A 13,949-nucleotide genomic window follows, 5' to 3' on the forward strand; every position below is an offset into this window, starting at 1 on the left:
TCAGGTTATCCTTCAGATTATCCTTATCCTTATCCAGTGCCTTATTCCCTTTTTTAAACATGCCAGGTATTTTTTTTTTAGCAGGAGTAGCACTACATCTCCCAGCATGCATCGGGTCAGTTTCGTGTAGCTTATGTGGAGTAGGATTAACAGAATCAGCCGGAGTATTACTCAAACTGTGATCCTTCTGTATAGGTTCAGCGACGTTTTTTTGTGTATTCAAAGCAGTTCCATAATTGCCCGGCTTACCAATAACTGTTGCGGCAGCCGCTGCCACTGCCCGAGTAGTTGGTTTGGGTCCCATCACTGGTCCCCTTCTCCGTACTCGTTTCCCCAGTGCTTCTTGACTTTTGATCCGTCCGCCTGTGGCAGCTAATTTTAACGAGGAGTCCCGAATCCAGCACAGTCGTGGTTCAGCAGCCAGATGATTCCGCCTCAATAGCTGCCCAGTAGTAACGGTTGCCACACGCCAAGCAGCTTGGAGAAACCGGCGATATTTGAATAGGGAAGCCTGCCGCATACTCGTAAATCACACCATTAATCAGGAATCCACATGGAATCTTCCCCGCAACTCCGTCCAGATGAAAAAAAGGGAGAGCGAGCGCCCAGGACAGCTACACTGCTGCTCACTCGGATGCGTACGCATCCGCCATCTTGCCCCGGGATTTACATTTTACTCAGGCCCACATCAGAAAGTGGTTCGCCTAGATTATTTTTTTGTGTCTTTGGTACTTCTAAATAATATTACCTATGAGGTTTTACCTAGAATAATCTCAGATCACAACCCTATATTAATTGAGATTAAGCAAGGATTGGGTTCATCTCCGAAGATAAATTCTTGGACATTTGAACGTAAACTTCTGGCCGACCCATTGTATATTGAACACATGTCTAAATGGATTAAGCAATTCTTCGATATTAATCGTGGGTCCGCCTCCACTCAAATGGTCTGGGATTCGTTCAAGGCCGCGGTCCGGTGAGAAACTCTGTCATACTCTATTAATAAACAAAGGTCCTCCCGGGCCCAACTTGTTACCTATCAGAAGGCGGTATTAGAGTTGGAGGCTAAACTAGTTTCCGCTATTACTGCAGCTCAAGATATTGAACCTATTAAATCAACACTTGCCATACACAAGTCTAGGCTCTATGAGGTCTTTGCTTCGAAACTGGCAGAGCAGGTCACAGTGTTTCGCTCCCAAGTTTATGAAGTGGGGGAAATGACAGGGCGGATTTTGGCTAAGAGGCTTAGGCAGCAGGAAGTGTTCAATACTGTGAGTGAGATTCAGGGCGACTCGGGTCAAATATATAGTCTACCTGAAGAAATTTTGGAGGTTTTTCGCTCATTCTATAGCAAACTCTATACTGAGGAAAATGTATCGTATTCATCAGAATCCCTGTAAAATTTTTGTGGAACCGACAATATTTCCAAGTTAACTGATGCTCAATCTGTAGCATTAGATGTAGAAATTTCATGGGATGAAGTAGAGGCGGCCATTCTCTCGCTGGCTTCTGGGACAGCCATGGGGCCAGATGGTATACCATTAGAGTTTTATAGAAACAAGATTTTCTCCAGACCTGCGTAGAGGCTCAAAACACGGTTGCACCCCCCTCTTGGAGTCAATCGACAATCATGGCGTTTCTCAAGAAAGGCAAACCCCATCTTCTTCCTTCATCTTTTAGACCAATATCGCTTATTAATGCTGATAGTAAGGTTTTTTCAAAGATCTTAGCAACTCGTATATCCAGGGTAATTTCTACAGTAGTATCGCCTTTACAGCATGGCTTTATTCCTCATCGGGATACTTCGGACCATGTTAGGCGAGTAATTGCTTTAATGGATCGGGCCGAAGCGATGCGGTGTGATTTAGGCATTACCCTGTTGGATGCCGAAAAGGCATTCGACAGGGTAGCATGGTCATATTTGTGGGAGATGCTAGCAATGAAAGGGTTTGGTCCACGCATTATCCTTGCCGTAAAATCTCTCTATGTATCCCCCACATCCTGTATAAAATTGGGCTCTAAAAAATCTCCTCCTTTTTCTATTTCTAGAGGTACCTGTCAGGGCTGTCCTTCTTCCCCACTTTTGTTTGCCATTTATATAGATATATTTTTAAACAAACTGAACTCAGCATATGAAATACCTCCAGTCTTCGTTGCTAATACTAATACTAATTATAGAGCGCTTGCCTATGCTGATGATATTATAGTACTTACAACTAATATCTCGAAAGCACTTCCAGTGGTTGAGGACCTGGCTACTCAGTTTGGGGCCTTTTATGGGTATAAATTGAACATAGCAAAAACTCAAAATGTATTTATAGGTCAGACCCCCCCCCCCTCATCAATTCCTTTAGTATCTGTAGCAACTTATTTGGGTATTCAAATCACATCCCCTGTATCAGATATCCCAGCTATAAATTTTAACCCGGTTCTTCAAAACGCAAACTCTACACTTGAACGGATTGATCATCTTCATTTATCCTTAGTTGGTCGGAACAATGTGTTAAAAATGATTATACTCCCAAAATTTCTTTACATGTTTCGATCTATTCCACTTGAGTTTCCCTTGACTTTCTTTAAACAATTGGAAAGACTGGTGTCCAGGTTTATCTGGGGTTATAAAAAACATCGTAGGGCATATAAAAAGATGATCTTACCAAAATCTAGGGGGGGGATGGGGAACTCCACATTTTTTGTTTTACTATGTTGCCTCTGTATTACAGTTTATTTCTCCTTTGATTATTGGGGAAAAAGTAAGGATTCCTCAGAGTCACTCACCCTCTATATATGAACTTATAATGGGAAAGGAATGCCGCGGCTGTTTTCTTAAAAATACAGAACCAAGTTACTATAAAAAAATTAAATTTAAGACGTTGAAAGCAGCTTCGGGGTATGGAAGATAGTTAGGCATCAATTTGGAATTATGAAACTGTTGATCTATACACCTCTTTCTGCCTCTAAAATATTTCCACCTGTTTTTCAGGATGCAGTCATGTCTAGATGGCGAAACAAAGGAATTTACTGTGTGAATGATATATGGCAGGATAGCCGGTTACTTACCTTCTTGGAGTTAACGGAAAGATATAAACTTTCAATGCAGGATTATTTTAAATATTTACAGATTCATAGTTGTTTTTGTTCTTTGTCAACACTGGAAGTATCCGGCATTGTAAGGATTCCACTTATTGATAATCTCTTTGTTAAAAAACGAATTGGTTATTATTACAGACTTTTTTGGATACCTGTCTAGATGATTTAGCTGTTCATGCAGCAAGATGGGCTGAGAGGTTAGGTACCAAGGCTATTTGCCTAGAAGAATCAATCACTTTGGCTAATATGATTCTGGTTACTGGTAGATCACGTACTCAGCATTATATGGCTGTATATGACCTATATTATACGCCCTTAAAAATTTGAAAATGGGGTGGGACGGCGGGAACAGCATGCAATAGGTGTGGTTGTCAGGCTGCAGATTCGATACATATGTTTTTTGCCTGTCCGCGGTTAGCGCCCTTTTTAGAGGCAATACAGACTTTTTTGAACACAGTGCTTGGGTCCTCACCTATTCTAACGGGGGAACTTGTTTTAATTGGTGTGAATTCAGATACGTTGGCAGAAGGAAAACAAGCCTTCCTATTTATATCTATGGATTTAATCAGGGCATGTACAACTCAAGAATGGATTAGTCCATCTCCTCCTTCATTTGAAGCGTGGAGAGCGCGTCTCTTAGCCTCTTATAATATAGAGGAAGCTATTTACAGAACAAAAGGCAGAAGGAAAAGGTGTTTTGGTAGAAAAATTTGGGACCCTGTTCGGCAATGGATTCAGGGGGAGCTGGCCTGAATATTATAACTGTAATTGTATTTCTTGTATTGCTCTACGGCTATTTCTTTATTCTTTTTTGTTAATTTTCTTCCTTTGTACTTATTGTACTTTCAATTCTGTAGAAATCCTGTACGTCTTGCAAAAGAAATACAAAATTCTAATAAAAATATTTTTTTTTTTTAAAGATGTGAATGGCATACATTGGAGTACAGTGTCAGAGTTGAGCAGAGTATCGAAGAGTGGAGTGGTGTAGAGCAGAGTGGAGTGGCATAGAGGGTGTTTCATAAAATGAAGCAGAGTGTTGTAGAGTAAGTTGCATAGAGTGGAGTAGATTGTTAAAAAGTAGAGTGGCACAGAGTACAGTGGAGTAGCGTGTCATAAAATAGAGTGGAGTAAAGTGACATGCAGTTGCATAGAGGGAGTTGCGTAGAGCATTGTAGAGTGGAGTATTGTCATAGAATGGCATAGAGTGGAGTAGAGTGCTGTAAAGTGGAGTGGCATAGAGTGGAGTAGAGTGTCATTGGAGCAGATTAATGGAATAGAGTATCATAGATTCTAGTAACGGGGATTGGAGTAGAGTGTTGTAGAGTTGAGTTTAGTAGGTGGAGTAGAGTGGCCTACAGTGAAGTGGCATAAATTACAGTGATGCAGAGTATATTGGCATAGCATGCAGTGGCTTAGAGTGTATTGATTCTGAGCAAAGTGGTGTAGAGTACATTGGCATACATTGGAGTAGAGTGTATTGATTTTGAGTAAAGTGATGTAGAGTCCATTGGCATAGAGTGCAGTGGTTTAGAGTACAGTGGCGTAGCATAGACTGCAGAGGCATAGAGAGGCGCAGCATAGAGTGCAGTGACATGGAGTGGGGTAGACTGGCACAGAGTGGAGTAGAGTTGCATAGAGTGCACAGGCGTAGAGTAGATTGTTTCAGAGTAGATTGGAGTGGTGTAGAGTAGAGTGGATTAATGCAGGCTAGAGCAGAGTGGTAGAGAGTAGTGCCGTAGAGTGCATTGGTGTACAATGCAGTGTTGCAGAGTGGAGTGGTGCAGAGTGGAGTGGCCCAGACTGGTGTGGTGTAAAGTGCAGTGGCAATGAGCGCAGTAATGCATTGTAGAGTGGAGTAGAGTGCAGAGTAGAGCAGAGAGGCACAGAGTGAAGTAGCGTAAAGTGCAGTGTCATAGAGTGCAGTGGTGCAAAGTAGATTAGAGTGGAATAGAGTACATCGGCGTAGAGTACATTAGAGTTGCGTTGAGTGGTGCAGAGTAGAGTGCAGTGGTGCAGAGTAGAGTGGCACAGAGTAGAGTGGTGTAGAGTGCATTGGTGTAGAGTGGTGCAGAGTAAAGTGACAGAGTGCATGGTGTAGAGTGGCGTAGTGTGCAGTGATGTAGAGTATAATGGCATACATTGCAGTGGTGCAGAGTAGATTGGCATAGAGTGCAGTGACGTAAAGTGTATTGATTTTGAGTAAAGTGGTATAGAAAGTATTGGTGTAGAGTGCAGTGGCATAGAGTGCAGCAGTGTATAATAGAGTGGTGAAGTGTGGAGTAGCGCAGAGTGGAATAGAGTGGCAAAGACTGCAGTGGCGAGGAGTAGCTTGTTTCAGAGCAGAGTGAAGTGGTGTAGAGAGCAGTGGTATAAAGTAGAGTGTCATAGAGTGTAGTGATGCAGAGTAGACTAGAGAGGCTTAGAGTGGATTGGCGTAGAGTACAGAAGCGTGTAATGATGCAGAGTAGAGTGCCGGAAGTTCAGTGGCAGAGAAAGCAGTGCTGCAGAGCAGAGTGGCATAGAGTGCATTGGCATGGAGTGCAGTGGCATAGACTGCAGTAGAGTGACATAGAATACAGTGACATAGAGAGTAATGTTGTAGGGCGACATTGCATGCAGTGTCATAGAGTGCAGAGGCATAGATTCGAATGTCGTAGAGTATAGTGGTGTAGAGTGCAGTGGTGCAAAGTAGTTGGTGTAGGTACATTGGTATAGGGTGCAATGGTTTTGAGTAAAGTGGTGTAGAACGAATTGGCGTAGAGTGCAAAGGTATAGAGTAGAGTGATGTAGCATACACTGTATTGGTGTGCAGTGAAGTGGTGTGGGTGGAGTGGCATAAAGTGCAGTGGCACAGAGAAGATTGTTTCAGAGTAGATTGTTTTAGAGTAGATTAAAGTGGAGTGGTGTGGTGCAGGGAAGAGTAGAGGAGCGTAGAGTAGAGTTGCGTAGCATTGATTGCAGCAGCCTAGAATGGAGTAGAGTGATGTAAAGTGGAGTGGCATAGAGTGCAGTGGCGTAGAGTAGATTGTTTCAGATTAGAGTGACTGGCGTAGAGTGGAGAGGTACAGGGTACAGTGCAGTGGTATAGAGTAGTGGCATAGATTGCACTGGCGTAGAGTGCAGAGTTGCAGAATGGAGTGGCGTGGAGTGGTGCAGATTGGAGTGGCCTAGATTGGAGTGTTGTAGAGTGCACTGGTGAAGAGTGCAGTGGTGCATAGTAGAGTGGGCTAGAGTGCACCGGCATAGAGTAGAGTGGTCCATAAGACAAGAGAGGTGTAAAGTGAATTAGTGTAGAGTGCCAGCGTCACAGTGTAGTGGTGCACAGTAGATTAGAGTGGCATAGACTGCAGTAGAGTAGCGTAGCTTGGTGCAGAGTAGCGTGGTGCAGAGTAGAGTGGTGTGGAGTAGAGTGGCATGGAGTAGAATGGCATAGAGTTCAGGGCAGAGAATGCAGTGCTGCAGAGTATAGTGTCTTAGATTGCAGTGGTGTAGACTAGAGTGGCGAAGAGTTCATTGGTGTAGAATGCAGTAGCATACAGTGTTACAGAGTAAAGTAATTTAGAGTGGCATAGAGTCCAGTGGCTTAGACTAGAGTATAGGTGCGTACAGTGCTATGGTGCAGAGGAGATTGGCATAGAGTGCAGTGGCGTACAGTGTATTGGTTTTGAGTAAAGTGACGCAGAGTGCATTGGCATAGAGTGCAGTGTTGAGGTGTGGAGTGACGTAGAGTGGAGTGGCACAGAGTGGAATAGAGTGAAGTAGAATGCAGTGGCATCGAGCAGATTTTTTCAGATTAGAGTGAAGTGGCATTGAATGCAGAGGTATAGAGTAGAGTGTTGCAGAGTGCACTGGTGCAGAGTAAAAGTTACTAGGATGGGGAATCCCAGGCAAACTGTTGAAGGCCATTATTCTTCTGGATACGGATACCTGGGTTCAAGTCAAGTTGGGTGATGTTAGTTCATTAACAAGGAACATTAGTACATATAATGGCCTAAAGCAGGGGTGTGGGTGTGTCCTTGCTCCTTGCCTTTTTAACTTATTTTTATCAGATCTTGCTCAGCATTTAAACTCTGTAAATGCCCACGTGCCGAGGTTGGGGGAAGTGCAAATTAGCTACCTTCAATATGCAGATGATACTATGCTTCTGAGCCACACACCTATTGGTCTCCAACGACTTATAAATGCTTTCTATGACTATATAGACTCGAATGGCCTTGAATTGAATGTTAAAAAGACTAAAATCATGAAAATTGGACTTATCAGACAAAAGTTTAATACATTGAGAGCCAAAGCAGGACCAATTGATGTTGTTAAAACATACAGATATTAGGGGTGGTGTTTGACAACAGAGTTTCTTTTAAATTATATTTTAAAGATCTATGGGCAAAAATGGTGGTTTTAATTCATGCTTTTAAAAGTTTAAAAAAATTGTTGAATTGTCAATTTTATGATTATATTCTTAAAGCCATGAAAGCTAAGCTTGAACCAACTCTTTTATTGGTTCTCCCATTACCAGGGGGAAAGATGTAATACTTTTAGACTTATTGCTGGTCACGGCTTTTAAATCAACTTTTGGGATCCCCAGATCAGTAGGACAAGCAGGAATAAGACTAGAGTTTGGTCTCCAATGGCAGAGCTTGGTATCAGCTGGAGTTTTTTTGAAATGTATGTACTCTATGTTTTCTGCTGCCCCCTCCTCCCTGGGGAATTACTGCTGGATTTATATAAATAAGTCTATCCATACTGCACTTAAGGAATTGATACCGTCCAATTATAAGTTACTTATAAAAAAAACAAATTAAAATTGAATTTCCTAGGTTGGATAAAACTGCATCAGGAGGGAAAATGAATGCTTGGTATGTGATTAATTCATATCAGTTGTTACGAATTCAGCCCTATTTGACGGCATATTTCTCTGCTAATATAAAATATAGGTTTTTTAATTTACGAATGGGAAAAAATCCAACCAAAGAGTGCATGCAGCCCTGGACTGAGTAATGGACGGATACTAACTGCAGATTATGCGGATGGCCACAAGAATCATTAGTAATAACCAGCACCCACTTCATCATGTCCTTTGAGGACATAGCACACTTGACCACGAATCAAGCAGACATGAAGGTGTATACAGCAGAAGAAGCTGAATCCATATACTCGCTTATTCAGGAAACGAGGGCCTTTCAGGTTTAACTGTGTTCCGTTAATCAAATTGTAAAACAACTAGAGTACACACTGAGGAAGGAGGTTAATCAAAGACTCCTCGCCACAACACTCATTCAGAACCATAAAGCAAAACGCATCCCCAGAGGGTTGAGAATTTCGTTACGTCCTATGCTTTTTAAGTTCAACAAACCATTTATGACTAGATGGTTTGCAATACCTAATAAGTGTTCACTTGATCTCATCCTTTTGGTCATTGAAGAACTATCAAGTATCCTTAAAGAGTTGACTACTGAGATTCAGGATCTCAAGACGGATTTGGAACAATGGATGAACGCAGATGTATTGACTAAAACTCTCAATGACATGAACGAAAAAATTGAAGAACATGCTAAAGAGGTGCATGATTGAAACTCCGCAAATTTAAGTGAGATACGATAGACTATAAGCTTGATGAGTCTATACGTGGGCAGACGCATATGCCCAGCGCCGCACTTTTAAGAAACATGAGGCGTCAACTTCGGAGGAAAGCATGGCCACTGAGCAGGATTCTATACCAACACGTCCGCCAGGTAATAAGAATCGCAGAAACTGCTGAGGAGGCACGGAATATGAGTGGGTCATCAAAGAAGTATTATTTGGAATCAGGCCACACGTCCAATCACCCGCCGAAAGAACAAGGAAAGGGAAAACAAGCAAACAAGGAGGGGACAAAGGAAAAAAACAAGACAATCTACGTCGGAATCCAAAGAGGACCTAGTGATGAATATCTCAGACATCAACTTAACACCACTTGAACTTTCGTTATTGAATAAAGGGATGTCTTTTGTCCCAACTTACTCGACTAACGTTTTGGAGACTGAGGTTGCACTGTTTATGTTCATGCGCAAACTGAGGCTGCGTTGGTTTTTTCACCACGTAGGTCAAGATGTCAATACACCTTCGCAAACTACAGAAAAGAGCTTTAAACCTAAAAGTACTTTCATTCCACCCGTTTCACACAAATCTTTAGACTTATTCGAGCTACTGGTTAAGAAAGATTTGGAGGCAATTCACATGGAGACACATCCTTTCAAAGAAAGAATGGCAGACTTTACGCAAACTTGCAGAAAACACAAACCTGACATTCCAGCCGGCTGATAAGGGTGGCGCCTTAGTAGTGATGAATACAACTTACTAGGAATTCAAAGTGCAGGAACACGTGATGGATGAGTATACTTACAGTGTTCTGGATTCTGATCCCAAAACTGCTTTTCAAACTACGCTGGCTGCCTTACTTTCTAGAGCCTTGGAGTTGGCATGGATTGACGACAACACTAAGAAATATTTGACTTCGGATTACCCCACACAGCCACACATCTATATGTTGCCAAAAATGCACAAGAATCAACAGGACCCGCCATTTCGTCCCATAGTGGCAGGTTGTGGATCAATACATGAACCTATTGGGAAATACTTAGATCACTTCCTGCAGCCATTGGTGCAAGGTTGGGTATCTTATGTTCAGGATACCACTGACTGCCTGAACAAGCTGAACCGGATACAGGGCACCATTGATGACAACACTTGGTTATGCACAATTGATGTTGTAGCCTTACATACATCTATTCCGCATTCTGAGGGAGTGGAGGCAGTTGAGTGGATGTTGCTGAAAAGTGATTATGAGGAATCTCGGAATATCTTCCTATTGGAGCTTTTGCAATTCAGCTTATATCACAGCTATTTCTCCTGGAAAGAAAAGTTTTTTATGCAACATACAGGCACTTCGATGGACTTTACGGGGGCACCCACATACAGAATTGGAAGATTGCATAGCAGCATTGAATACACACCACCCCCATATCAAATTTTCCCACTCAATCAGCAAGACATCCATTAATTAACTGGACGTTTTGATTGAAATACAACAAGGGAGGCTAGTAACAAAGATGTATAAAAAACCTACAGACCGCAATAATGCCCTTCACTTCAAAAGTTTTTACCCCCCCTCCCCCCCCCCCCCCCCGGCATTAAAACATCATCTTCCATTTTCACAGTTCATTTGAGCAAAACGGATCAATGCAGATGCTGCTGCGAGTGAGAAGGACATTGATGAGTTATTTCAACAATATCAACAAAGGGGGTACCCGTCTACAGTGTTGGCAACGGCTAAACAAAAAACACAGCATTTACAGCGAGCTAATTGCCCATGAAGGAAACTAAACCTAAGACACAAAGGGAAGTATGTATCATAAAGCTTTCCACTGCTGCACCAGTCATTGAACGCAGTATATTAAAAAGATGGGAGATTATTGAGCAAGAAAATGATTTTAAACAGGTCTTCACCTCCAAACCCATGTTTGCATATTCTAGATCAAAGAATCTTAAAGAACTTTTAAAGAAACGACGCAAACCAACAGTTGGATACACGCAACCTGTGGATGCGTAAGTGCTACAACTGTGGTCATTGTGGGAACGTGATCACAGGGAACACATTTGCGCACCCACACACTGGTCAGGCAATTAAACTTAGACATACCTCGGATTGCAAATTGGAAATGGTGGTGTATGCCATCAGGTGCCCGTGTGGGCTAGTATATATTGGGTGGACTATGCGCAAAATCAAAATTAGGCTTACGGAGCATAAAACCACAATTAGAACGTCCAGTACTAAATTATGTTTAACTGCACACTGGGGAGAGAAGAAACACACCATCCCACAATTGCGGTTCACTATTCTAGAGAGAATAATGGTGGCAACAAACACCAATGTCAATCAACATCTGGCACAGAGAGAGACTTATTGGATATGCTATCTTAATACACTCATACCTTTTGGACTGAATGATAAGGTGGAAATGGCATGTTTTTTGTAAAGTGATCTCATGTTCTCAATTAAGTTTGTTTAGTACCAACATGTTGTTATTTATATTTATTGACCTGTACATGTACAATAGAATAGGTAATTTCTTTTGTAACGCTTCCGCTCATTCAGGCTTTTGACTTGGGAGATATGGACACTCGTGGGGAAGTTATTAGGATTTTTTTTTTTGCGGATCTAGCCGTTTGCACAGGAGCCGGATGGTGCCTGGAATCTCAGATGCTTTTCAGTTAGGATTTACATTTACACACTTTTGCATTTCATTTTTACATAAAAAATGGTGAAGAACACTGCGGTGTGGTTTACACTTTGCACTATTCCGTACTTTTTATGGAACAATGTTCCGCTCTCTTTGTTCATTCTTTCTGTTTATTCCTTTTTTCATTCTGCTATCTTTATTGAATTCTATGACTTAACACTTTCGGGGGGATGGTAGAGTCTGGTAGCTATCAGCAGTCTTTCTTTGATTTTTGCTAGCGGTACGTAGCACACACGTTTCTGAGTGCGTCTTCATAAATATACATGCATATGCATAGGCGGGAGTTGAGAAGTGGAAGCAGGAAGCACACGTTGTCAGCAAGGGGCTGAAAATACAGTAGGTAAGTGCACTGGTGTCAGGAGAGTTGTGAGTAGGGGATACTCTAGCAAGCGGGCATTGGTAACGCGGTTTGTTTTTACGTGCAGGCCATTGAATACATTCGTAGCTGTAGAGGCGGAAAGATCAAGTTGAAGGCAGGAAATACATGTTGTCGTATGGTGGCTGGCAGTCGAGTAAGTAAACGATTAGTGCTATGAGAGATGATACAAGAGTTTGTCGAGTTCACTCGGCTATGGGCAACATAGTATGTTGTTTATGCATGGGAACTTGAAAAGATAGCGAGGAGTCTATGAATAAGGTGCCTGGCGTCACGTACGTTGACGTGTAAGTTAAGGTTCTGTCTGACTTGTAGGGAATATGTCATGTGTATCGTGCCGGTTAATAATGATTGTTTTTACACCGTTTCAGAATCTATTGACCTTTCTCACTCAGCATTTTTCTCGGGCAGGTGAGCATCACTATGGATATCGATCTATAGTTCTCACACCACATCTCTCAAACTGATTTTTCGACTTGTCTTTTTGGTATTGGGTCACGTGTGACTATCATGTGATGGTGAATGTACACCAGGAGGCAGTAGTCAGTTGTTTTCTCAGGTATGAACGGCTGGATATAAGGAGACTTTCACTTGGGAAGCTTGAAGCTTGAGACTTTCACTTTGGAAGCTTGACATAATGTACCCAAGCACGCACGGTTTGTGCACTATCTCACTTTCAACTAGCCTGGCGAGAATGAGCGATGTTTCTTTCCTTTTTATTTCTTTCCTCTGTTTTCCTTAACTTTGAGTCTCTTTTTTTTTTTCATTTTTTTTTTTTATTGAGCAGAGCAAAAAGGTACATACATATTTTTTCGAGAGCAACATTTGAAACACCACAATTAGACCAACCATTGATGTTGATTTGTTGATTGGCTACTTACTAAGCAAAGTGCGGAATACAATGCATTTTCATATTTTATAGGCAGTCACATATAATTTCATTGTCTGTTGACAAGTTAAAAAATAAAGTGCAAATACAAAATGTAGCCACAAGTTAACTTATAACTCAGCTAAGACACAAGACAGACACAAGATTCACTCAAGACAAAAATTAAAATCCCGATTAAAGTGCCCAGTGCGATAGCAGCCGAAGTTAACCTTGGCAAATACAGTACTCTTAGCATCACAAATAAAGTGCAAATGCAACATTTGAAACACCAGAATTAGACCCACCATTGATGTTGGTTGTTGATAGACTACTTACTAAGCAAAGTACAGAGTGCTATGCATTTTCATATTTTGTAGGCAGTCACATATCATTCCATTGTCTATTGACAAGTTGGCAAAGAAAGTGCAAATGCAAAATATAACTACGAGTTAACTTATAACTCAGCTGAGACATAAGATTCATCTTAAATCACTCAAGACAAAAATTGAAATCCAGATTAAAGTGCCCAATGCAATAGCAGTCAGAGTTAACCTTGACAAATACAGTACTCTTAGCATCGAGTAAAAATATAGACGAATAAAGTGCAAATGCAAGATAAAACTACAGAGTCGCATATAACTCAACTCATCTTAGAGCTCTAAGGACCTAATTAGGTTCTAAATTAAAGTGTCAATGCATAAGCAACCAAAATCTGCCTTGTTAGAATACAGTATTATTAACATTATTACTGTTTAAAGTGCAATTGTACGAGCAGCAAAGCTTAGTCGTAAAATACAAAATATCAGGCAACGGGGTAAAGTGCAAAATACAGATGGCAACCCCTTAAAAGCTGCTAAAATCACATAAAAAGGAGAGCAACATTAACATCATTGACCCCAGTGTAAAACTTATACAAGTAGAAAATCGTTGCCCCAATCCATTTGGGGATCAATGATAATTTAGTAATTAAAACTGCATTGCTCTTTAACAATTAGAGAATCTGCGCCATCTCTAAGACCTATCCTTGAATAGGAGTAATTCTTCAATTTTTTTCCAGTTTTTCTTATATTTCCTTATGCCCCCTACTCTTTTGGCATATGCCTCTTCGAATTTCCAAATCCTTTTCATTTTATTAAACCAATTTAAATGATTCGGAACTTTGAGTCTCAATGGTATGCGGGACACGGGTTTAAGCTTGAAAACCCCCTCTTAAAAATAAGATGAGATAGATGCTGTTATGTATATGTATTCTTTTCTGATCTAGAATGAGAAATTGTTATAATATTTACAGTGTTCCCCTGAGGGAGGGTTTCCCGAAATGCATTGGGTCTTGTGA

This window comes from Triturus cristatus, chromosome 12, assembly GCF_964204655.1.
Source record: "Triturus cristatus chromosome 12, aTriCri1.1, whole genome shotgun sequence".
NCBI classification, from domain to species: domain Eukaryota; kingdom Metazoa; phylum Chordata; class Amphibia; order Caudata; family Salamandridae; genus Triturus; species Triturus cristatus.